This window comes from Cydia pomonella, chromosome 3 (genome assembly GCF_033807575.1).
Source record: "Cydia pomonella isolate Wapato2018A chromosome 3, ilCydPomo1, whole genome shotgun sequence".
In the NCBI taxonomy this organism is placed as follows: domain Eukaryota; kingdom Metazoa; phylum Arthropoda; class Insecta; order Lepidoptera; family Tortricidae; genus Cydia; species Cydia pomonella.
In genome coordinates this window covers 814,564-839,899 of record NC_084705.1, presented here as the reverse complement: position 1 = coordinate 839,899, position 25,336 = coordinate 814,564, and the positions used below count along the sequence as shown (strand labels likewise).

The window sequence follows — 25,336 nt, the reverse complement described above, 5'->3', positions numbered from 1 at the left end:
CTCACGTCGGGCCTACGGCCTTCGGCCTTCGGCCCGCCGTTTCGCTTGTCTAAGACACTTTTCCTATTGGGTCGTGTTTAAGCTCCAACTTCCCCCTCTCAGGTGACGCTTCGGGCCTTCGGCCCTACGCGGAGCTCGGCCTTCGGCCTTCGCTAGCCTCGACGCGTCGCCGTCGGGCCTTCGGCCCGCCGGCTCCGCTTATCAAGACAGTTTACTTATTAGAACGCTTGGGAGCACCGTACGCACGCAGCTCGGCCTTCGGCCTCGCTTTTAGTTTCTGGGGGTTGCGCGCTTGGGGGTCGGGGTGAAGGCTCCGGGCCTTCGGCCCTTCGCCGGGGTCGGCCTTCGGCCTCCCAGCCTGAAGCTCGCCCTTCGGGCTCGCTTAAAAAAGATTTTATATAGGATTTCGCTTTGTTCCTCACTCCCGCAGCTCGGCCTTCGGCCTCGCTCAAAATTACTGGGGGTGGGGCGCGCCTGGCCACTCGGGGTGAAGCTCCGGGCCTGACGGCCCGTCGCGGGGTCGGCCTTCGGCCTCCCAGCCTGAACCTCGCCCTTCGGGCTCGCTTAACCTACTCGAAAATTTGATTTGCCCCTGTCCGCCGCCATTTTGGATTTTTCCAAAAACTTTTTTTCACATGGTAATCTCGGGCCCCCGGGCTCGCCGCATGCCAAATCTCAGCGCGCTCGGACCAACTTGAAAAAAAAAAAAAAAAAAAGTCGGCCATTTTGAAAATTTTTTGATGCAGTTTTTTTTCTCTCGGGGCCCTCTATGACATTTGGTCGAGCACCCCCCACCTATCGCGCACCGTTTCAGAGTTGCCATACAAAACTAAAGTGGCCATTTTTTCCGCCATCTTGGATTTTTTCCAATTTTTTTTTTTTCCATAGGCATCTCGAGGGTCCCGAGATTCCGTGACCAAAATTTCAGCGCGCTAGGACCGTTTTGAAAATTGGCCGCCATTTTGAATCCGCCATTTTGAAAAAAAAATGGCGGCTTCCAAAACTGCCCAGGGTCCTCTATGACATTTGTTCGAGCACCCCCCCGCTATCTCTCACCGTTTAGCCGGGCCGTCAAACATTTTTCGACCCGGAAGTCGAATCCAAAAATCCATATTTTTCTGGACCTACAAATTCCGAGCTCTATACGAATCAATTTTTTTTTTCCACCTAAACCTCACAGTCTCCAAATAAAACATATACATGAGAAATCAGTCGGTTTGCAGCTATATATATATTAAATATATATATCTATATTATATAAAGCTGCAGCCCGAACGTGAATTGACGCGAATTGTTCTCCCGGAAGGAGGCGCGGGGGGGATTCGAGTTTGGTACGGTCGTACAGGGGGCGGTCCGGTGACCTCCGGAAAAATCCGACATTCGGTCTACCGGATCGGGACAGAAAAATGTTTGACGGCCCGGCTAAACGGTGGGAGATAGTGGGGGGGTGCTCGACCGAATGTCACAGAGGACCCTGGGCAGTTTCGGAGGCCGCCATTTTTTTTTCAAAATGGCGGATTCAAAATGGCGGCCGATTTTCAAGTCGGTCCCGGCGCGCTCAAATTTCGGTCACGGAATCTCGGCGCCCTCTAGATCGGTATGGAAAAAAAAAATTTGGAAAAAATCCAAGATGGCGGACACCGTGGCCACTTTTATTTTGTATGGCAACTTTTAAACGGTGACAGATAGGTGGGGGGGTGCTCGACCAAATGTCATAGAGGGCCCCGAGACAAATGTAATGGCATTTAAAAAAATTCAAAATGGCCGACTCAAAATGGCGCCGAAATTTCAAAACGGTCCGAGAGCGCCGAGAACCGGTATGTGGGTACATATGGGCCCCCGCATTCGAAAAAAATTTTTTTTTTTTTTTTAGCTCGAAAAAAAATTTGTATGGGATTTTTTTTCGAATCCCCCACATGCTAAACGGTGAGAGATAGGTCGGGGGAGCTCGACCAAATGTCATAGAGGGCTCCGAGTGGAATCTGAATAAGAAAAAAAAAATTCAAAATGGCCGACTTTTTTTTTTCTAAAACTTCAAAAAGGTCCGAGCGCTCTGAAATTTTGGTCGCGGTATCTCGGAGCCCCAATGACTCGTACGGAAAAAAAAATTTTTGGAAAAAATCCAAGATGGCGGAAAAATGGCCAGTTTACTTTTGTATGGCAACTCTCAAACGGTGCGTGATAGGTGGGGGGTGCTCGACCAAATGTCATAGAGGGCCCCAAGACAAATAAAACTGCATCAAAAAAAAATTCAAAATGGCCGACTTTTTTTTTTTTCTTTTTTTAATGTTGGTCCGAGCGCGCTGAGATTTTGCATGCGGCGAGCCTGGGGGGCCAAGATTACCATATGAAAAAAAGTTTTTTGGAAAAATCCAAAATGGCGGTGGACAGGGGCAAAGTAAAATTTCCAAGTAGGTTAAGCGAGCCCGAAGGGCGAGCTTCAGGCTGGGAGGCCGAAGGCCGACCCCGGCGGAGGGCCGAAGGCCCGGAGCCTTCACCCCGACCCCCAAGCGTGCAACCCCCAGTAACTAAAAGCGAGGCCGAAGGCCGAGCTGCGTGCGTACGGTGCTCCCAAGCGTTCTACCAAGTCGACTGTCTTGATAAGCGGAGCCGGCGGGCCGAAGGCCCGACGGCGACGCGTCGAGGCCAGCGAAGGCCGAAGGCCGAGCTCCGCGTAGGGCCGAAGGCCCGAAGCGTCACCTGAGAGGGGGAAGTTGGAGCTTAAACACGACCCAATAGGAAAAGTGTCTTAGGCAAGCGAAACGGCGGGCCGAAGGCCAAAGGCCGTAGGCCCGACGTGAGCTTGTCAAGACACTTTTACTATTGGGTCGTGTTTAAGCTCCAACTTCCCGCACTAATCCCGAAGCGAAACCAACCCTCCCCGAGTGTCTTAATAAGCGAAGCGGCGGGCCGAAGGCCCGACGCTGAGCTTCGAAACCCAGCGAAGGCCGAAGGCCGAGCTCCGCGTAGGGCCGAAGGCCCGGAGCGTCCCACTGGTTCGGCCAAGCACGCGAGGCCGAAGGCCGAGCTGCGAGAGTGCGGCCCAAAGCGGAAGTACAACCGCATTACATTTCACCTTTGGAAAACAAATATTCTTTATACTAAAAATAACGGGAAAAATGCATTTATAGAGCGAACCGGTTACAAGTTAACTGTTTTAATAAGCGAAGCGGCGGGCCGAAGGCCCGACGCTGAGCTTCGAAACCCAGCGAAGGCCGAAGGCCGAGCTCCGCGTAGGGCCGAAGGCACGGAGCGTCCCATTGGATCGCCCAAGCACGCGAGGCCGAAGGCCGAGCTGCGAGAGTGCGGCCCAAAGCGGAAGTACAACCGCATTAACTTTCCCCTTTGGAAAACAAATCTTCTTTATATTAATAACAACAAAAATAACGGGAAAAGTTATAAAGCGAACCGGCAACAAGTCAACTGTCTTAATAAGCGGAGCCGGCGGGCCGAAGGCCCGACGGCGAAGCGTCGAGGCTAGCGAAGGCCGAAGGCCGAGCTCCGCGTAGGGCCGAAGGCCCGAAGCGTCCCCTTCGAAGTTCGCCAGCGGGGAAGTTGGAGCTTAAACACGACCCAATAGTAAAAGTGTCTTAGACAAGCGAAACGGCGGGCCGGAGGCCGAAGGCCGTAGGCCCGACGTGAGCTTGTCAAGACACTTTTACTATTGGGTCGTGTTTACGCTCCAACTTCCCTTCAACCCCCAAAGTAACTATATTGCGAAGGCCGAAGGCCGAGCTCCGCGTAGGGCCGAAGGCCCGGAGCGTCCCATTGGATCGCCCAAGCACGCGAGGCCGAAGGCCGAGCTGCGGGAGTGCGTGCTCGCACGCGGACCATTCCTTGCAAGCAAAAGTACAACTTCTTTACCTTTTCCCTACAACAACAACACATAAACAACAATATTAATAACAACATACGCAAGGCCGAGTGCATGCTCGCACGCGCAACAAAAGTACAACTGCAACACTTCTTCCCTTTGGAAAACAAACTTTTTCACTCAAACAACGGCACCTACAACAACAACTCATCAACAACAACATCAACAACAGCACCAACTACAAAAACAAAAATACCAACTACAGCACCATGCACACCGCGGGGCCCACGGGCCCCGCGCACCAAGCAAAATCTAGTATTAATATATATAGCTGCATCCCCACTCATTTCTAATAGAGATGTTTTATTTGGAGACTGTAGGGTTTAGGTGGAAAAAAAAAATTGATTCGTATAGAGCTCGGAATTTGTAGGTCCAGAAAAATATGGATTTTTCGATCTGATGGAAGACCAAAAACCTGCATAAGAGCCCGGCTAAACGGTAAGACTTAGTGGGGGGGTGCTCGACCAAATGTCATAGAGGACCCTGGGCAGTTTCTAGAGCCGCCATTTTTTTTTCAAAATGGCGGATTCAAAATGGCGGACGATTTTCAAAACGGTCCTAGCGCGCTGAAATTTTGGTCACGGAATCTCGGGGCCCTCTAGATTCGTATGAAAAAAAAAATTTTTGGAAAAATCCAAGATGGCGGAAAAAATGGCCACTTTAGTTTTGTATGGCAACTCTGAAACGGTGCGCGATAGGTGGGGGGTGCTCGACCAAATGTCATAGAGGGCCCCGAAAGAAAAAAAACTGCATCAAAATTTTTTCAAAATGGCCGACTTTTTTTTTTTTTTTTTTTCAAGTTGGTCCGAGCGCGCTGAGATTTGGCATGCGGCGAGCCTGGGAGCCCGAGATTACCATGTGAAAAAAAATTTTTGGAAAAATCCAAAATGGCGGCGGACAGGGGCAAATCAAATTTTCGAGTAGGTTAAGCGAGCCCGAAGGGCGAGCTTCAGGCCGGGAGGCCGAAGGCCGACCCCGCGACGGGCCGACAGGCCCGGAGCTTCACCCCGAGTGGCCAGGCGCGCCCCACCCCCAGTAATTTTGAGCGAGGCCGAAGGCCGAGCTGCGGAAGTGAGGAACAAAGCGAAAACCTATATAAAAACTGTCTTAAGCGAGCCCGAAGGGCGAGCTTCAGGCTGGGAGGCCGAAGGCCGACCCCGGCGGAGGGCCGAAGGCCCGGAGCCTTCACCCCGACCCCCAAGCGTGCAACCCCCAGTAACTAAAAGCGAGGCCGAAGGCCGAGCTGCGTGCATAAGTTGCTCCCAAGCGTTATACCAAGTCAACTGTCTTGATAAGCGGAGCCGGCGGGCCGAAGGCCCGACGGCGACGCGTCGAGGCTAGCGAAGGCCGAAGGCCGAGCTCCGCGTAGGGCCGAAGGCCCGAAGCGTTACCTGAGAGGGGGAAGTTGGAGCTTAAACACGACCCAATAGGAAAAGTGTCTTAGACAAGCGAAACGGCGGGCCGAAGGCCGAAGGCCGTAGGCCCGACGTGAGCTTGTCAAGACACTTTTACTATTGGGTCGTGTTTAAGCTCCAACTTCCCGCACTACTCCCGAAGCGAAACCAACCCTCCCCGAGTGTCTTAATAAGCGAAGCGGCGGGCCGAAGGCCCGACGCTGAGCTTCGAAACCCAGCGAAGGCCGAAGGCCGAGCTCCGCGTAGGGCCGAAGGCCCGGAGCGTCCCATTGGATCACCCAAGCACGCGAGGCCGAAGGCCGAGCTGCGAGAGTGCGGCCCAAAGCGGAAGTACAATCGCATCACTTTTCCCCTTTGGAAAACAAATAATCTTTATATTAATAACAACAAAAATAACGGGAAAAGTGATAAAGCGAACCGACAACAAGTTAACTGTCTTAATAAGCGAAGCGGCGGGCCGAAGGCCCGACGCTGAGCTTCGAAACCCAGCGAAGGCCGAAGGCCGAGCTCCGCGTAGGGCCGAAGGCACGGAGCGTCCCATTAGATTGCCCAAGCACGCGAGGCCGAAGGCCGAGCTGCGAGAGTGCGGCCTAAAGCGGAAGTACAACCGCATTACTTTTCTCCTTTGGAAAACAAATATTCTTTATACTAAAAATAACGGGAAAAGTGCATTTATAGAGCGAACCAATTACAAGTTAACTGTCTTAATAAGCGAAGCGGCGGGCCGAAGGCCCGACGCTGAGCTTCGAAACCCAGCGAAGGCCGAAGGCCGAGCTCCGCGTAGGGCCGAAGGCACGGAGCGTCCCATTGGAACGCCCAAGCACGCGAGGCCGAAGGCCGAGCTGCGAGAGTGCGGCCCAAAGCGGAAGTACAACCGCATTAACTTTCCCCTTTGGAAAATAAATCTTCTTTATATTATTAACAACAAAAATAACGGGAAAAGTTATAAAGCGAACCGGCAACAAGTCAACTGTCTTAATAAGCGGAGCCGGCGGGCCGAAGGCCCGACGGCGAAGCGTCGAGGCTAGCGAAGGCCGAAGGCCGAGCTCCGCGTAGGGCCGAAGGCCCGAAGCGTCCCCTTCGAGGCTCGCCAGCGGGGAAGTTGGAGCTTAAACACGACCCAATAGTAAAAGTGTCTTAGACAAGCGAAACGGCGGGCCGGAGGCCGAAGGCCGTAGGCCCGACGTGAGCTTGTCAAGACACTTTTACTATTGGGTCGTGTTTAAGCTCCAACTTCCCTTCAACCCCCAAAGTAACTATATTGCGAAGGCCGAAGGCCGAGCTCCGCGTAGGGCCGAAGGCCCGGAGCGTCCCATTGGATCGCCCAAGCACGCGAGGCCGAAGGCCGAGCTGCGGGAGTGCGTGCTCGCACGCGGACCATTCCTTGCAAGCAAAAGTACAACTGCTTTACCTTTTCCCTTTGGAAAACACAAACTTTTACACCTAAACAACAGCAAAAACAACAGCACCAACTACAACAACTCATTAACAACAACATAAACAACATGACAAACAACCAAACAACAGCACCACGCACACCGCGGGGCCCTCGGGCCCCGCGCACCAAGCAAAACTCTAGTAAATATATATATATAGCTGCATCCCGACTCATTTCTAACCTCTCCCTATTTCTGGAAAACGGCTGAGCGGATCGGGGTGATTTTTTGGCCATGTATAGAGGGAATCGGGAGACGTATGGGAAAAATATGGATTTTTGGATGTGACTCCTGGATCAAAAAATGTTTGACGGCCCGGCTAAACGGTGAGAGATAGTGGGGGGGTGCTCGACCAAATGTCATAGAGGACCCTGGGCAGTTTTGGAAGCCGCCATTTTTTTTTCAAAATGGCGGATTCAAAATGGCGGACAATTTTCAAAACGGTCCTAGCGCGCTGAAATTTTGGTCACGGAATCTCGGGCCCCTCTAGATGCCTATGAAAAAAAAAAATTTGGAAAAAATCCAAGATGGCGGAAAAAATGGCCACTTTAGTTTTGTATGGCAACTCTGAAACGGTGCGCGATAGGTGGGGGGTGCTCGACCAAATGTCATAGAGGGCCCCGAGAGAAAAAAAACTGCATCAAAAAATTTTCAAAATGGCCGACTTTTTGTTTTTTTTTTTTTCAAGTTGGTCCGAGCGCGCTGAGATTTGGCATGCGGCGAGCCTGGGGGTCCGAGATTACCATGTGAAAAAAATTTTTTGGAAAAATCCAAAATGGCGGCGGACAGGGGCAAATCAAATTATCGAGTAGGTTAAGCGAGCCCGAAGGGCGAGCTTCAGGCCGGGAGGCCGAAGGCCGACCCCGCGACGGGCCGACAGGCCCGGAGCTTCACCCCGAGTGGCCAGGCGCGCCCTACCCCCAGTAATTTTGAGCGAGGCCGAAGGCCGAGCTGCGGGAGTGAGGAACAAAGCGAAATCCTATATAAAAACTGTCTTAAGCGAGCCCGAAGGGCGAGCTTCAGGCTGGGAGGCCGAAGGCCGACCCCGGCGGAGGGCCGAAGGCCCGGAGCCTTCACCCCGACCCCCAAGCGCACAACCCCCAGTAACTAAAAGCGAGGCCGAAGGCCGAGCTGCGTGCGTACGGTGCTCCCAAGCGTTCCAATAAGTAAACTGTCTTGATAAGCGGAGCCGGCGGGCCGACGGCCCGACGGCGACGCGTCGAGGCTAGCGAAGGCCGAAGGCCGAGCTCCGCGTAGGGCCGAAGGCCCGAAGCGTCACCTGAGAGGGGGAAGTTGGAGCTTAAACACGACCCAATAGGAAAAGTGTCTTAGACAAGCGAAACGGCGGGCCGAAGGCCGAAGGCCGTAGGCCCGACGTGAGCTTGTCAAGACACTTTTACTATTGGGTCGTGTTTAAGCTCCAACTTCCCGCACTACTCCCGAAGCGAAACCAACCCTCCCCGAGTGTCTTAATAAGCGAAGCGGCGGGCCGAAGGCCCGACGCTGAGCTTCGAAACCCAGCGAAGGCCGTAGGCCGAGCTCCGCGTAGGGCCGAAGGCCCGGAGCGTCCCTTTAGATCGCCCAAGCACGCGAGGCCGAAGGCCGAGCTGCGAGAGTGCGGCCCAAAGCGGAAGTACAACCGCATTACTTTTCCCCTTTGGAAAACAAATATTCTTTATACTATAAATAACGGGAAAAGTGCATTTATAGAGCGAACCAATTACAAGTTAACTGTCTTAATAAGCGAAGCGGCGGGCCGAAGGCCCGACGCTGAGCTTCGAAACCCAGCGAAGGCCGAAGGCCGAGCTCCGCGTAGGGCCGAAGGCACGGAGCGTCCCATTGGAACGCCCAAGCACGCGAGGCCGAAGGCCGAGCTGCGAGAGTGCGGCCCAAAGCGGAAGTACAACCGCATTAACTTTCCCCTTTGGAAAACAAATCTTCTTTATATTAATAACAACAAAAATAACGGGAAAAGTGATAAAGCGAACCGACAACAAGTTAACTGTCTTAATAAGCGAAGCGGCGGGCCGAAGGCCGGACGCTGAGCTTCGAAACCCAGCGAAGGCCGAAGGCCGAGCTCCGCGTAGGGCCGAAGGCCCGGAGCGTCCCATTGGATTGCCCAAGCACGCGAGGCCGAAGGCCGAGCTGCGAGAGTGCGGCCCAAAGCGGAAGTACAACCGCATTACTTTTCCCCTTTGGAAAACAAATATTCTTTATACTAAAAATAACGGGAAAAGTGCATTTGTAGAGCGAACCAATTACAAGTTAACTGTCTTAATAAGCGAACCGGCGGGCCGAAGGCCCGACGCTGAGCTTCGAAACCCAGCGAAGGCCGAAGGCCGAGCTCCGCGTAGGGCCGAAGGCACGGAGCGTCCCATTGGAACGCCCAAGCACGCGAGGCCGAAGGCCGAGCTGCGAGAGTGCGGCCCAAAGCGGAAGTACAACCGCATTAACTTTCCCCTTTGGAAAAGAAATCTTCTTTATATTAATAACAACAAAAATAACGGGAAAAGTTATAAAGCGAACCGGCAACAAGTCAACTGTCTTAATAAGCGGAGCCGGCGGGCCGAAGGCCCGACGGCGAAGCGTCGAGGCTAGCGAAGGCCGAAGGCCGAGCTCCGCGTAGGGCCGAAGGCCCGAAGCGTCCCCTTCGAGGCTCGTCAGCGGGGAAGTTGGAGCTTAAACACGACCCAATAGTAAAAGTGTCTTAGACAAGCGAAACGGCGGGCCGGAGGCCGAAGGCCGTAGGCCCGACGTGAGCTTGTCAAGACACTTTTACTATTGGGTCGTGTTTAAGCTCCAACTTCCCTTCAACCCCCAAAGTAACTATATTGCGAAGGCCGAAGGCCGAGCTCCGCGTAGGGCCGAAGGCCCGGAGCGTCCCATTCGATCGCCCAAGCACGCGAGGCCGAAGGCCGAGCTGCGGGAGTGCGTGCTCGCACGCGGACCATTCCTTGCAAGCAAAAGTACAACTGCTTTACCTTTTCCCTTTGGAAAACAAACTTTTACACCTAAACAACAGCAAAAACAAAAGCACCAACTACAACAACTCATTAACAACAACATCAAGCCCTGTTTATGTTGTTGTTAATGAGTTGTTGTAGTTGGTGCTGTTGTTTAGGTGTAAAAGTTTGTTTTCCAAAGGGAAAAGGTAAAGCAGTTAGAGTTTTGCTTGGTACTGGTGTGCGTGGTACTGTTGTTTATGTTGTTGTTGTAGTGTTTGTTGTTGTTGCTGTTGTTCAGGTGTAAAAGTTTGTGTTTTCCAAAGGGAAAAGGTAAAGCAGTTGTACTTTCGCTTGCAAGGAATGGTCCGCGTGCGAGCACGCACTCCCGCAGCTCGGCCTTCGGCCTCGCGTGCCTGGGCGATCCAATGGGACGCTCCGGGCCTTCGGCCCTACGCGGAGCTCGGCCTTCGGCCTTCGCAATATAGTTACTTTGGGGGTTGAAGGGAAGTTGGAGCTTAAACACGACCCAATAGTAAAAGTGTCTTGACAAGCTCACGTCGGGCCTACGGCCTTCGGCCTCCGGCCCGCCGTTTCGCTTGTCTAAGACACTTTTACTATTGGGTCGTGTTTAAGCTCCAACTTCCCCGCTGGCGAGCCTCGAAGGGGACGCTTCGGGCCTTCGGCCCTACGCGGAGCTCGGCCTTCGGCCTTCGCTAGCCTCGACGCTTCGCCGTCGGGCCTTCGGCCCGCCGGCTCCGCTTATTAAGACAGTTGACTTGTTGCCGATCCGTTTTATAACTTTTCCCGTTATTTTTGTTGTTATTAATATAAAGAAGATTTCTTTTCCAAAGGGGAAAGTTAATGCGGTTGTACTTCCGCTTTGGGCCGCACTCTCGCAGCTCGGCCTTCGGCCTCGCGTGCTTGGGCGTTCCAATGGGACGCTCCGTGCCTTCGGCCCTACGCGGAGCTCGGCCTTCGGCCTTCGCTAGGTTTCGAAGCTCAGCGTCGGGCCTTCGGCCCGCCGCTTCGCTTATTAAGACAGTTAACTTGTAATTGGTTCGCTCTATAAATGCACTTTTCCCGTTATTTTTAGTATAAAGAATATTTGTTTTCCAAAGGGGAAAAATAATGCGGTTATACTTCCGCTTTGGGCCGCACTCTCACAGCTCGGCCTTCGGCCTCGCGTGCTTGGGCGGTCCAATGGGACGCTCCGTGCCTTCGGCCCTACGCGGAGCTCGGCCTTCGGCCTTCGCTGGGTTTCGAAGCTCAGCGTCGGGCCTTCGGCCCGCCGCTTCGCTTATTAAGACAGTTAACTTGTTGCCAGGTTCGCTTTATCACTTTTCCCGTTATTTTTGTTGTTATTAATATAAAGAATATTTGTTTTCCAAAGGGGAAAGGTAATGCGGTTCTGCTTTGGGCCGCACTCTCGCAGCTCGGCCTTCGGCCTCGCGTGCTTGGGCGATCCAATGGGACGCTCCGGGCCTTCGGCCCTACGCGGAGCTCGGCCTTCGGCCTTCGCTGGGTTTCGAAGCTCAGCGTCGGGCCTTCGGCCCGCCGCTTCGCTTATTAAGACACTCGGGGAGGGTTGGTTTCGCTTCGGGAGTAGTGCGGGAAGTTGGAGCTTAAACACGACCCAATAGTAAAAGTGTCTTGACAAGCTCACGTCGGGCCTACGGCCTTCGGCCTTCGGCCCGCCGTTTCGCTTGTCTAAGACACTTTTCCTATTGGGTCGTGTTTAAGCTCCAACTTCCCCCTCTCAGGTGACGCTTCGGGCCTTCGGCCCTACGCGGAGCTCGGCCTTCGGCCTTCGCTAGCCTCGACGCGTCGCCGTCGGGCCGTGGGCCCCCCCGCGCCGCTTATCAAGACAGTTTACTTGGTATAACGTTTGGGAGCACCTTATGCACGCAGCTCGGCCTTCGGCCTCGCTTTTAGTTACTGGGGGTTGCACGCTTGGGGGTCGGGGTGAAGGCTCCGGGCCTTCGGCCCTCCGCCGGGGTCGGCCTTCGGCCTCCCGGCCTGAAGCTCGCCCTTCGGGCTCGCTTAACACAGATTTTATATAGGTTTTCGCTTAGTTCCTCACTCCTGCAGCTCGGCCTTCGGCCTCGCTCAAAATTACTGGGGGTGGGGCGCGCCCGGCCACTCGGAGTGAAGCTCCGGGCCTGTCGGCCCGTCGCGGGGTCGGCCTTCGGCCTCCCGGCCTGAAGCTCGCCCTTCGGGCTCGCTTAACCTACTCGAAAATTTTATTTGCACCTGTCCGCCGCCATTTTGGATTTTTCCAAAAAATTTTTTTCACATGGTAATCTCGGGCCCCCAGGCTCGCCGCATGCCAAATCTCAGCGCGCTCGGACCAACTTGAAAAAAAAAAAAAAAAAAAGTCGGCCATTTTGAAAATTTTTTGATGCAGTTTTTTTTCTCTCGGGGCCCTCTATGACATTTGGTCGAGCACCCCCCACCTATCGCGCACCGTTTCAGAGTTGCCATACAAAACTAAAGTGGCCATTTTTTCCGCCATCTTGGATTTTTCCAAAATTTTTTTTTTTCATACGAACCTAGAGGGGCCCGAGATTCCGTGACCAAAATTTCAGCGCGCTAGGACCATTTTGAAAATCGGCCGCCATTTTGAATCCGCCATTTTGAAAAAAAAATGGCGGCTCTAGAAACTGCCCAGGGTCCTCTATGACATTTGGTCGAGCACCCCCCCACTAAGTCTTACCGTTTAGCCGGGCTCTTGTGCAGGTTTTTGGTCTTCCATCAGATCGAAAAATCCATATTTTTCTGGACCTACAAATTCCGAGCTCTATACGAATCAATTTTTTTTTTCCACCTAAACCCTACAGTCTCCAAATAAAACATCTCTATTAGAAATGAGTGGGGATGCAGCTATATATATTATTAACTAGATTTTGCTTGGTGCGCGGGGCCCGTGGGCCCCGCGGTGTGCATGGTGCTGTAGTTGGTATTGTTGTTTTTGTAGTTGGTGCTGCTGTTAGTGTTGTTGTTGATGAGTTGTTGTTGTAGGTTTAGAGTAGAGGTGTAAAGTTTGTTTTCCAAAGGGAAAAGGTAAAGCAGTTAGAGTTTTGCTTGGTGCGCGGGGCCCGGGGGCCCCGCGGTGTGCATGGTGCTGTTGTTAGTATTGTTGTTTTTGTAGTTGGTGCTGTTGTTGATGTTGTTGATGATGAGTTATTGTTGTAGGTGCCGTTGTTTGAGTGAAAAAGTGTGTTTTCCAAAGGAAAGAAGTGGTGCAGTTGTACTTTTGCTGCGCGTGCGAGCATGCAGTCGGCCTCGCGTATGTTGTTATTAATGTTGTTGTTAATGTGTTGTTGTTGTAGTGTTTGTTGTTGTTGCCGTTGTTTTAATGAAAAAGTTTGTTTTCCAAAGGGAAAAGGTAAAGCAGTTGTACTTATGCTTACAAAGAATGGTCCGCGTGCGAGCACGCACTCTCGCAGCTCGGCCTTCGGCCTCGCGTGCTTGGGTGATCCAATGGGACGCTCCGGGCCTTCGGCCCTACGCGGAGCTCGGCCTTCGGCCTTCGCAATATAGTTACTTTGGGGGTTGAAGTGAAGTTGGAGCTTAAACACGACCCAATAGTAAAAGTGTCTTGACAAGCTCAGCCGTTTCGCTTGTCTAAGACACTTTTACTATTGGGTCGTGTTTAAGCTCCAACTTCCCCGCTGGCGAGCCTCGAAGGGGACGCTTCGGGCCTTCGGCCCTACGCGGAGCTCGGCCTTCGGCCTTCGCTAGCCTCGACGCTTCGCCGTCGGGCCTTTGGCCCGCCGGCTCCGCTTATTAAGACAGTTGACTTGTTACCGATTCGCTTTATCACTTTTCCCGTCTTTTGTTGTTATTAATATAAAGAATATTTGTTTTCCAAAGGGGAAAGGTAATGCGGTTGTACTTTCGCTTTGGGCCGCACTCTCGCAGCTCGGCCTTCGGCCTCGCGTGCTTGGGCGATCCAATGGGACGCTCCGGGCCTTCGGCCCTACGCGGAGCTCGGCCTTCGGCCTTCGCTGAGTTTCGAAGCTCAGCATCGGGCCTTCGGCCCGCCGCTTCGCTTATTAAGATACTCGGGGAGGGTTGGTTTCGCTTCGGGAGTAGTGCGGAAAGTTGGAGCTTAAACACGACCCAATAGTAAAAGTGTCTTGACAAGCTCACGTCGGGCCTTCGGCCCGCCGTTTCGCTTGTCTAAGACACTTTTCCTATTGGGTCGTGTTTAAGCTCCAACTTCCCCCTCTCAGGTGACGCTTCGGGCCTTCGGCCCTACGCGGAGCTCGGCCTTCGGCCTTCGCTAGCCTCGACGCGTCGCCGTCGGGCCGTCGGCCCGCCGGCTCCGCTTATCAAGACAGTTGACTTGGTAGAACGCTTGGGAGCACCTTGTGCACGCAGCTCGGCCTTCGGCCTCGCTTTAAATTACTGGGGGTTGCACGCTTGGGGGTCGGGGTGAAGGCTCCGGGCCTTCGGCCCTCCGCCGGGGTCGGCCTTCGGCCTCCCAGCCTGAAGCTCGCCCTTCGGGCTCGCTTAACACAGTTTTTATATAGGATTTCGCTTTGTTCCTCACGCCCGCAGCTCGGCCTTCGGCCTCGCCCAAAATTACTGGGAGTGGGACACGCTTGGCCACTCCGGGTGAAGCTCCGGGCCTGGCGGCCCTCCGCGGGGTCGGCCTTCGGCCTCCCAGCCTGAAGCTCGCCCTTCGGGCTCGCTTAACCTACTTGAAAATTTGACTTTGCCCCTGTCCGCCGCCATTTTGGATTTTTCCAAAAAACTTTTTTTCATATGGTAATCTTGGCCTCCAGACTCGGCCGCATGCAAAATCTCAGCGCGCTCGGACCAACATTAAAAAAAGAAAAAAAAAAAGTCGGCCATTTTGAATTTTTTTTTGATGCAGTTTTATTTGTCTCGGGGCCCTCTATGACATTTGGTCGAGCACCCCCCACCTATCACGCACCGTTTGAGAGTTGCCATACAAAAGTAAACTGGCCATTTTTCCGCCATCATGGATTTTTTTCAAAATTTTTTTTTTCCATAGGAGTCATTGGGGCTCCGAGATACCGCGACCAAAACTTCAGAGCGCTCGGACCTTTTTGAAGTTTTAGAAAAAAAAAAAGTCGGCCATTTTGAATTTTTTTTTTCTTATTCAGATTCCACTCGGAGCCCTCTATGACATTTGGTCGAGCTCCCCCGACCTATCTCTCACCGTTTAGCATGTGGGGGATTCGAAAAAAAATCCCATACAAATTTTTGTTCGAGCTAAAAAAAAAAAAAAATTTTTTTTTCGAATGCCGGGGCCCATATGTACCCACATACCGGTTCTCGGCGCTCTCGGACCGTTTTGAAATTTCGGCGCCATTTTGAGTCGGCCATTTTGAATTTTTTTAAATGCCATTCCATTCGTCTCGGGGCCCTCTATGACATTTGGTCGAGCACCCCCCACCTATCTGTCACCGTTTAAAAGTTGCCATACAAAATAAAAGTGGCCATGGTGTCCGCCATCTTGGATTTTTTCCAAATTTTTTTTTTCCATACCGATCTAGAGGGCCCCGAGATTCCGTGACCGAAATTTGAGCGCGCCGGGACCGACTTGAAAATCGGCCGCCATTTTGAATCCGCCATTTTGAAAAAAAAATGGCGGCCTCCGAAACTGCCCAGGGTCCTCTGTGACATTTGGTCGAGCACCCCCCCACTATCTCCCACCGTTTAGCCGGGCCGTCAAACATTTTTCTGTCCCGATCCGGTAGACCGAATGTCGGATTTTTCCGGAGGTCACCGGACCGCCCCCTGTACGACCGTACCAAACTCGAATCCCCCCCGCGCCTCTTTCCGGGAGAACAATTCGTGTCAATTAATGTTCGGGCTGCAGCTTTATATAATATAGATACTAAAAACAGAATAAAATAAATAGTATTTAAGGGGGGCTCCCATACAACAAACATAAGATTTTAGCCGTTTTTATAAATAATGGTACGGAACCCTTCGTGCGCGAGTCCGACTCGCACTTGCCCGGTTTTTTTTTAAATTACGTATCTTTCTAACTTTATTCATACACGTTTTGTTATCGTTTAATACCTATTAAGGTAGTGATGTCACATTTTCACTTCAATTATATTTGTTGTGTATTTAGTACTTTCATTCAAAATAATCATAAGTTTAAAGTCAACGGTGATTGACCATTGACCACGTTGGTTGAGCAACCATTTTGATTTCAGTTTCTCGTAGCGACTGCGCCCACGGGCGCTACGCGCCGCTACGCCACTTCGATGCGTAAACCCGAAGGTAAACTATATTTTCGATCTTGATTTGACATACTAATATCACGAAATCATAAATGTCAAAATAAGTCTGTCTGTCAGTCTATCTGCTACCTCTATATGCTGAAACTACTGACATTTAAATATATGAAGTTTGGTGTGTGTTTTAGTCCCGGGAAAGGACATTTTTGCAGACGATATCGCGGACAGAAGCTAGTTATATACAAAGTCTGGAAGAACCATGGTAGGGAGTTTTTAGAAAATAGTGTCAATTGTCAGCATTAATGTCAGTAAAAAACTTGGTTTTGGTAAACTATAAGCGATATTACGATGTATAATAAGGCAACAATTTTATTCCCATAAAGATTTCATGCTTCATTGTCGTCACAAATCTGACAGCGATTAACTTTTCTTAACCAGTCGCTAATTTAAGCACAATATTTTTTTTAAACTGCGCTGGTGGCCTAGCGGTAAGAGCGTGCGACTTGCAATCCGGAGGTCGCGGGTTCAAACCCCGGCTCGTACCAATGAGTTTTTCGGAACTTATGTACGAAATATCATTTGATATTTACCAGTCGCTTTTCGGTGAAGGAAAACATCGTGAGGAAACCGGACTAATCCCAACAAGGCCTAGTTTATCCTCTAGGTTGGAAGGTCTGATGGCAGTCGCTTTCGTAAAAACTAGTGCCTACGCCAAATCTTGGGATTAGTTGTCAAGCGGACCCCAGGCTCCCATGAGCCGTGGCAAATGCCGGGACAATGCGAGGAAGAAGAAGGAATATTTTTTTAAAACTCCCGGTAAAGTCATATAGCTCTCACAGGAATTTCACCTAATTCCCTGCTAAATTGAGACAGAGCTATCTTGGTTTGGTTATTATTTTTCCCTTTGACTAACTACTCATAGTTTTAAGGTCCTCATTGAAAACCAGCGCGACGGATTGCCACGGCATTATGCTGAGTGGGGATCCTTTTTCAGCGTCCAAAGTTCCTTATGTCTTCATGTTTTCTTTTTTTTTATAATATATTACATGAGAACGTTAAAAATAAGTTTTTCCTGATATTACTTATACCGGGATAATAATATTTCATTTGTTGTTCTAATTTGGTTCACAGATGCCAATTGGTCGGGTGTAATTTTTCTTAGTTTTCCTTTTTCTACTTGGCATTATCAAAAATGGACAGTGAAGTCTAAAATGTTATTTTGATTAGGTGAAAAGGTTATCAATTCGACCGTTTTTTTAATAGTAAGTACCTATTCCTACTTTTCTGAAAAAAAGAATGGGTTTTAAATAACTTTTTTTGGGTTGGAAATTACTGATAAGATATTTTTAAGCTAGTTTTGAATCATTTAAGTTAAAATATTTCCGTTGAAATTAGTGTTGTTTGTTTCTTAATGGCCAATAAAACTTTTGATGATTGTTCAATGAATAATCAAAATTCCAATTACTCCATTATTGAGTCAATACTTAACGATCGGCTGTAACACTTTAACCTTAATAGCATATATATAACGACCACTTTTGTATACACTCCATGTACCGCATTCACGACCTTCACTAAAATCACTACTGCTCTCTCACTCACACCCATATCTCCCTCACACATCACATAACCCTTACGTAAAAATTACGTAACTTTTCTTTAAAAAAAACACTAACATTTAAGCACTTAAAACTACACTAAGGAAAACACTACTCGGAACGGGTTGAAAAGTAAGCCGTTCCAATTTCAAAAATCAAAAATGGCGGATAAACTATTGACCTTAAAATTGTGATGGCGGTAGCTTGGCACACCTGGACGCGGCAGGCCCGGACTGGTTCCAAGCGCCATCGCCTTCGCAAGCCTCCAGAAGCCATGCGCAGAACCCAGCCTCCCTATTGGTCGATACGTTTCCGTGACGTCATACCGCTTCAGCCAATGGGGCGGTCCTGAAAATTTCAAGTAGGTATGGAAGATGGGTCGATAGCTAAAAATAGGAGATGGGCCTAGGGTCGATACTGGCCGACATTTGACCCTATAAAAGTGGTGAGATTTCTTTCATGTAACGAAAGTCGGTCTATATTTCTGTAAGTTAGTGGATTTGAGTCATTTTCATTTAAGGAATGTTATTCAATTTCATATAGTGTTGCTTGAAAAACCCCTATTTTAATTTCAATGAATATCTGTGTAGATTTACGGCCTGATTTGAACTTTACGAAACGTCAAACATTTGCTAAAGATGCGTTATTAATTAGATATGTCAGGGTCAAAAGTGACGTTTCTTCAAACAAAAACGTGATTTTTGACACTGATATATCGAATCCATATCGTAACTTTAGGAAATTTTTGACGTAAATATCTTTTTGTTAAAATCGGGCCGTATATGTGTAGTGTTTTATGTATAAAAAATTGTCAATGATATTAAATTGAATTGATATTGGAAGTGCAACATATTGTTCCCGAAGAATTGCAATAATACATTTTCGAGATATGAAAACAGAAGAAACTTGTATTAAACATACTTCGCCTGAACCTTTCCTCTTAGCTCCTTGCGCAATCTTTTAATTTCTGCATTTAAAAATTCCTTGGCTATTCTTGTAGATCATATAAGGTCACAATTTTTATGTTATATTTACGAATAATTTTATCATTTGGTATAAAAATTATACTACTTACTATAAATGACATACACTTTACTTAGCCATTGTGAAACAGGCCCTAAGTTTTAATAATAGTTTATAAGTTTTGTTATTGCACCTATCATGTTTAATTTCTATGTATCATTTATAGTAAGCAGTAAAGTCAGTCAAAGTCAATATATTCTTTATTCAAATAGGCCTAGCAACAAGCACGTTTAAATCGTAAGTATAATTTTTATACACAATGATAAATAAATATATAAAACAGTTGAATTATAAAGACAACCTGTCTGACCTCATACTGCCCTGCCTATGAAGCCGATGGTCCTGGGTTCAAATCCCACTAAGGTCATTTATTTGTATGATGAGCACGGATATTTGTTCCTGAGCCATGGGTATTTTCTATATATTTAAGTTTTTTATAAATTACGTAAATATTGTAGTAAATCTGTGTAATAATGTCCTATAATATTTATTTATATATATTATAATGACAGATAACTCACAACCAAAATCACTAAACCTTGATGGTGGGACCCTCAAATTAGAAACATATTCTTCAAAATGTTGTCGTAGAGCTCCACTGAAACGATTATTGTAAATTGAATTCTGAAGCGACAACACCACCACTTACCATTAGGCGGGCCGTATGCTTGTTTGCCACCGACGTAGTATAAAAAAAAAAAAAACTTAGATAGTTGGCAGTCATCAACTGCGTTTATCCAGAAACATCCTGCCTCGCACAACTAAACTGTGGAATGAACTGTCGCCCGCAGTATTCCCGGCCTTCGAACCTTCAAGAAAAGATCGTACTCCCATCTCAAATGCCGGCGATGCACTTGCAATCATTCTAGTGTTGCAAGTGTCCATGGGCAACGGTGATCGCTTACCATCCAGGGAGCCATCTGCTCCTTTGGCTCCTAAATAATAAAAAAGTGGGTCCATTGAATGTACGCGAACGAAATCGCAAGCAGCGGCGTTTTAATTAAAACACATATAAAGTTATAAACCCCACCGCGTCCGAAGCAAAATCTTTTAAATCGCTTTACTACATGTAATAAAACAACCCCCATTTTCCCTCCACATTATACTTGCCTTCGATTGCCCGAAACCCACAGATACCAACTAGAAGGGGCTCCGTTTTGAGTCGGCAGATTTATTCGGATCTGGGTCAGCGGCTAATCAGGCATCTAATTCCTTCCAAGGTGTAATATAAGAGGAAAACGTCTAATATCCAACGAAAGTGAGATTAATGGGAACGTGAGGTAGCCAGCTAAGTGGGGTTAGATAAGTATATAAATGTGGCCCTAAAATAAATTAACAATAAAAAGAAATGGAATAATTTTCTTACTTATACGTCTTTTAAAACTGTAAATAAATTAAATATAGCGAAACATATTATTTTCAAAATATTCTCATTTGGCTTTAATAAGCAAACGAAAAGATAAGTATTTATGCCTGAGTTATGCATTTTTTGTTTGTAAGTATATGGGTATTTATATATATCTATGTATTATCTATATCGTCGTCAAGTATTTACAATAGAAGCCTTAAAGCACAATAAGGCTTCTGCGGTACTAGATCTATTTGTGTAAGATTGTCCTTATAATATTAATATTTATTTATTTAATAATTATGTTTACAAGTGATTCATATGTGGATTAAAGGCTTATTTAATTTGATTAATTAATTTAATAATGAATAATCTTTTTTAAGGCGAAAATCACGGGAGTCCGGGACCCTTGCGTCGTAGGTACGAGTTATGAACTAAGTTCTTTATTACATAAGAGTTTTTAACAGTACCTACAGGTTTATATTAAATAAAAGATGTATTAAAATTTAATTTGGACAATTAATTAATAGTTAAACCTTGGTTTCCTCAAGAGTCATTTAATATTTGTAAAGTTAATTAAAGTCAAAAAGTGATCCCGAACGAAAAGGAACAGGAAAAAGACTTGAAAAGTGTAATGGCATGGAACCTGAGCAAGAACGTGTCCGGAATTAAGCAGTTTTCTTGGAAAAATGCTAATTCTCTCTTCATCAAACAAAAAAATAGACCGACGTACTCTTGAAAAGGTCCTTATTTAAACCGACATCGAAATAAGAAAGATCAGTCTGATTTTTTTCTTTTTTCACAATTCTAGATAATTTTCAAAGGCCACATCGTTATTCGCATAAGTGAGCTAATAAGTAAGTTTTTTGTCAAAAAAAAACATTTTTGGTACTAGCTTTTATCTCTGACTGTACTTTTCTTTTCACAGGCAATTAAACTTATCGAGACAATTATAACAACTAGAAGAGCTACGCAAAAAACACCGGTTGTCAACAATATGCCAGGACCTAACTCTCATATATTGTGAGAGTTAGGTCCTGTGTCAACATACAATGTGTCAGGGTTAATGAACAAGTCAGTAATCTTAGACAAATAACTTTTGGTGTGCCACAAGGCAGTATACTTGGACCAACTTTGTTCCTGATCTACATTAACGATCTGACTTTCTTAGACTTGATCAATGCAGACATTGTATGCTACGCAGACGACACGGCAATCCTATTTCACGGTGCTTCGTGGGATGAAGTAATCACCTCTGCAGAAAGCGGTCTAGCTTCGGTGACAAAATGGCTTCAAAACAATTTACTGACCCTGAATGCAGACAAAACTAAATATTTATGTTTCCACAAAACAGCTGCTTCCGCTCCGCAATCTCTAAGAGTCTTAAAAGAACACTCGTGCACTGTTAACCAGACGCCATGTAATTGTAAATCTATAGAAAGAGCTTCGTCTATAAAATATTTAGGTATTATCCTAGACGAGAAACTCAACTTTACAGAGCACATACAAACCACAGCGAATCGTGTCAGGAAATTGATATATACCTTTAAAAATCTTCGAGATGTCATGGATAAGCCACTGCTTAAATCGACTTATATTGTTCTAGCTCAGTCCGTAATTACGTATTGCATCTCAGTGTGGGGTAGTGCAGCAAGCACTTATCTAATTCTTCTAGAGAGAGCCCAACGATCGTTACTAAAGGTTATTTTTTCAAAACCGAGAAGATTCTCAACTCAATGCTTGTATACAGAAAGTGAGGTCCTCACTGTACGCCAACTTTTCTTATTACGTAGTTCTATCATAGCACACAAACATATACTTAATATGCCTAATTATGAACAATTACTGAAAAAACGCAACTTTGTCTTTCCCTTACCTGCACTTAAGTCACACTTTGCTAAAAGATTTGGTATACACAATCATTTAGCAGTATACAAGATAGTCAACAAAAATTGCGACATTAAAACCTGCTCGGTAAGAGAGGCTCAATATAAAGTCAAAATATGGTTAAGCACTCTAAATTATGTTGAAACAGAAAAAATATTACCATACTAATAGACACACACACACTCACACACACACACACACATAACATATTACACGTACTCTTCCTCAAATACGTACTCATAATTCCTCCAAATTCCTTGCCTTGGTTCTTTGTAATTGATTAGCACAAATTTTTTATTTTATTTTTTATTGTTAAAAATACAAGACAAAAATTGTCGTATAATTTTGTAGTTAACTGTAATGTAGCATGCAATTTGTTATTTTTAGCTGATAGTGAATTCTTTAGCGCCTATAATCAATAAAAACTGGCAAACTAGGAAAAGTGCCATCCTGCGAGACAGGCCTAGCCTAGTGCAGGTGTCACGGGCAATTTCTATAACCTGAAACAACATTTAGCAGTGTTTAACTGGAATAAGTTTACTTAACCTTGTTTTAATTATAAGTTTCACTGTATTAATAAACTATTTTGATTTTTTGATTTTTTGATATATCGATTCCTACCCGCTACCGCCGCGTGATAAACATGTTCTGGCCAAAAATAATTAATATATCGTGTTAAAATTTGTAATTTTGAGTTAAATTTTGGGCAATCATGTTGCATAAGACTATCAACAGTTGACAATATAATAAGTGTTAAGAATAGACTCTGAAATAAACGAAAATTGACAAAAATAAAGAGAATTCAATCGGTTAGCTACAAGCCACCGTGCTCGCAATAAAACGTTTTAAGTGCTCTGTAACTGTTGGCGTTTACGATCTTCTGTGCCCACCTTCGTTGTGAGCTGATAACAAACACAGGCATTAAGCGAACTTTGTGTGCGTGCTGGAACAAACGTTATATTCGTGTAGTTTACGGTTCATTTTTATCCAACTACATATCTTAGCGCAAATCATTAGCTGTTTTTCGCCCGAGTGAAGTTTAGTGATTACTTAATCATAATCATGTCACCGACAAGCCAGACTTTAGGGTGTTGCACAAACAAAAACCTTGACGATGACCATCATGATTGTAGCAGTTGTGGACTAACGTACCATTTGGGATGTCTGGCAGCCACAGGTTTGAAAAACACCTCGAACCTCCCGTATAACTGGAAGTGTCCCGCTTGCACGACAAATATCAACAAGCAGGCCAAACAAGACTCCACTCCTATTCGAACCACATCCGCGACCAGGGTAAACAAGCGGCCCGCTCTTGCCTCGCCTGAGACCGAGGCGGCCGCAAGCTCGCAGGAGATACGCACAATAGTGGAACAAGTTATACAATTGCAATTTAGCACAATGATCAAGGAATTAAAGCAGAGTATGATGTGCGTAGTAAGTGAACAACTGAAACCACTAAAACAATCGGTGCAAGAAATAAAAAATTCAATGGATTTTATGAACTCCAGATTTGAGGACATTGAAACTGAACAAGCAGCGGCTAAGAAGGCAATGACTGATCTGTAGGCAGACAACACAAAAATGAAAACCGAAATTGTGGAACTTAACCAGCGTATCAACAACTTTGAACAGCAAGTGCGGGCCTCCAACTTGGAACTACAGTGTGTGCCGGAAAACAAGCAGGAAAATCTTATTTCTATTGTAAGCAGCATGGCATCTACGGTTGGATCTACGTTGAACGAGACTAATATATTGAACTGTACACGCATAGCGAAACTGAACACCGACAGTACACGACCCCGGTCTATTGTGGTGCAACTGGCTTCTCCAAGAGTGCGTAATGAGCTTTTAGCTGCCACCATAACATACAACAAAGCAAACCCACATGACAAGTTAAAGAGTGAGCATCTTGGGCTACCCGGCGCGAAGACTCCTGTCTACCTCGTTGAGCATTTGTCTCCCGCTAACAAAACTCTCCACGCCGCGACCAGAAAAAAGGCCAAGGAACACGGTTACAAGTATGTGTGGGTGCGCGATGGCAGGGTCTATGCTAGAAAAACTGACAACTCGGATTACATATATATACGAAATATGGACAGCTTAAATAAGATAGTATAGTCTTAAGTTAACTTTAAGTATAATTATGTTTGCATGTAATTCTTGAAATATACGTAAATAAATTCAACTTTACACAGAATATAACTGATATAAACTTCACTGCTTCTGAAATTGATTCTTTTGATGTTTCTAGCAATTACATATCTAACCCAGATGATTGTTATAACTATATTGACCATTCTAGAAATCACTTAAATATAATACACATGAATATACGCAGCATTAACAAGAATTTTGACGAATTTCAAGTACTACTAAAAATACTAAAAGTTCAATATGATTTAATCGTACTCTCAGAATGCTGGCTTAACAAGTATACAGTTGTTCCATTCATTAGTGGGTACTCGTCTTTCCACTCCAAAAATAACGTCAATCAAAATGATGGAATAGTAATATATACAAAAGATTCACTGAAGTGTAAAATCATTGAGCCTAATTTTGCCGATGCAAATTGTCTCGTATGCAAAATTAATGAGGACACCGCAATCGTAACTATTTACCGATCTCCTTCCATTAGAAACTTGGAAATTTTCTTTAATAGCTTAAACGATGTTTTATCTAATCTCAACTCTTGCAATAAGGTTGCCATTATTGGTGATCTTAACATTGACATAAAACCAACTAGCACTGACAACCGCTCTTCTGAGTACCTTACTTTCATGGCTCTTCATGGTCTTCTACCCGCGCATTTGTGTCCTACTAGAAATAACAATTGTCTTGATCACGTATTCCTTCGTTCAAATGTACCAACAACCACCATAGTTATCAAATCCCATATTACAGATCACATGCCAGTTATGCTCTGTATTGATACGAATGCGCAGGGCCCCAAAGCTAATGAAACTTGTACCCGGATTAATTACGAAGCCATTCGTCAAGAAATCGATGCGTCTGATTATACATCTGTGTTATCGGCATCTGATGCCAATATTGCCGCAAACCGACTTGTAGGTACTCTTTCTTCGATCATTAAAAAACACACTAATGTAGTTACAATTCGTAGAAAGGATAGAACAATCAAGCCCTGGATAACCCCCGGACTGTTGCGGTGCATAAAAAACAGAGACTATTTCCATAAAAAAGCAAAAAAGTCACCTGAAAACTTGACGCTAAAACTAACCTATTCCAGATATCGCAATTTTTGCCTAGCCTAGCCTAGTGTTGGACAACTGAGCTAGTTATTTCATTTTATCTTCTTTCTTTTAATAAACGATTTTTTTTATTACTATATATAAACCATAACAAATTTTTAAATTAGAATCGATCTCCTAGGCTATTTTAGACCCTAACTTCGCCATCCATCCCCAACTTCGCCGAATATTTTTGTTTATTACTACTTACTAAAACTTATTCCAAATCTTATCATACCAGACAGTGCAAGTGTTATTTTCAACGAAAAACTTCTGTGAAATTATGACGTTTACTTAACACTTGCACAAGCTGGACTATCAAAATCGCTGCCAACTTA

General features: G+C 46.5%; 1 protein-coding gene across 1 annotated transcript in view; it reads right to left on the bottom strand.

Annotated features, from left to right (window-relative positions):
* LOC133515725 (vesicular acetylcholine transporter) overlaps positions 1 to 17,775 on the bottom strand; it is a 79,466-nt gene extending 61,691 nt beyond the window's left edge. Inside the window, exon 1 of the mRNA XM_061848287.1 lies at positions 17,674 to 17,775. The gene's annotated coding sequence lies outside the window, so the exon portion shown is untranslated. The remainder of the gene's footprint in view (positions 1 to 17,673) is intronic.
* Between the last annotated feature and the right edge of the window lie 7,561 nt (positions 17,776 to 25,336).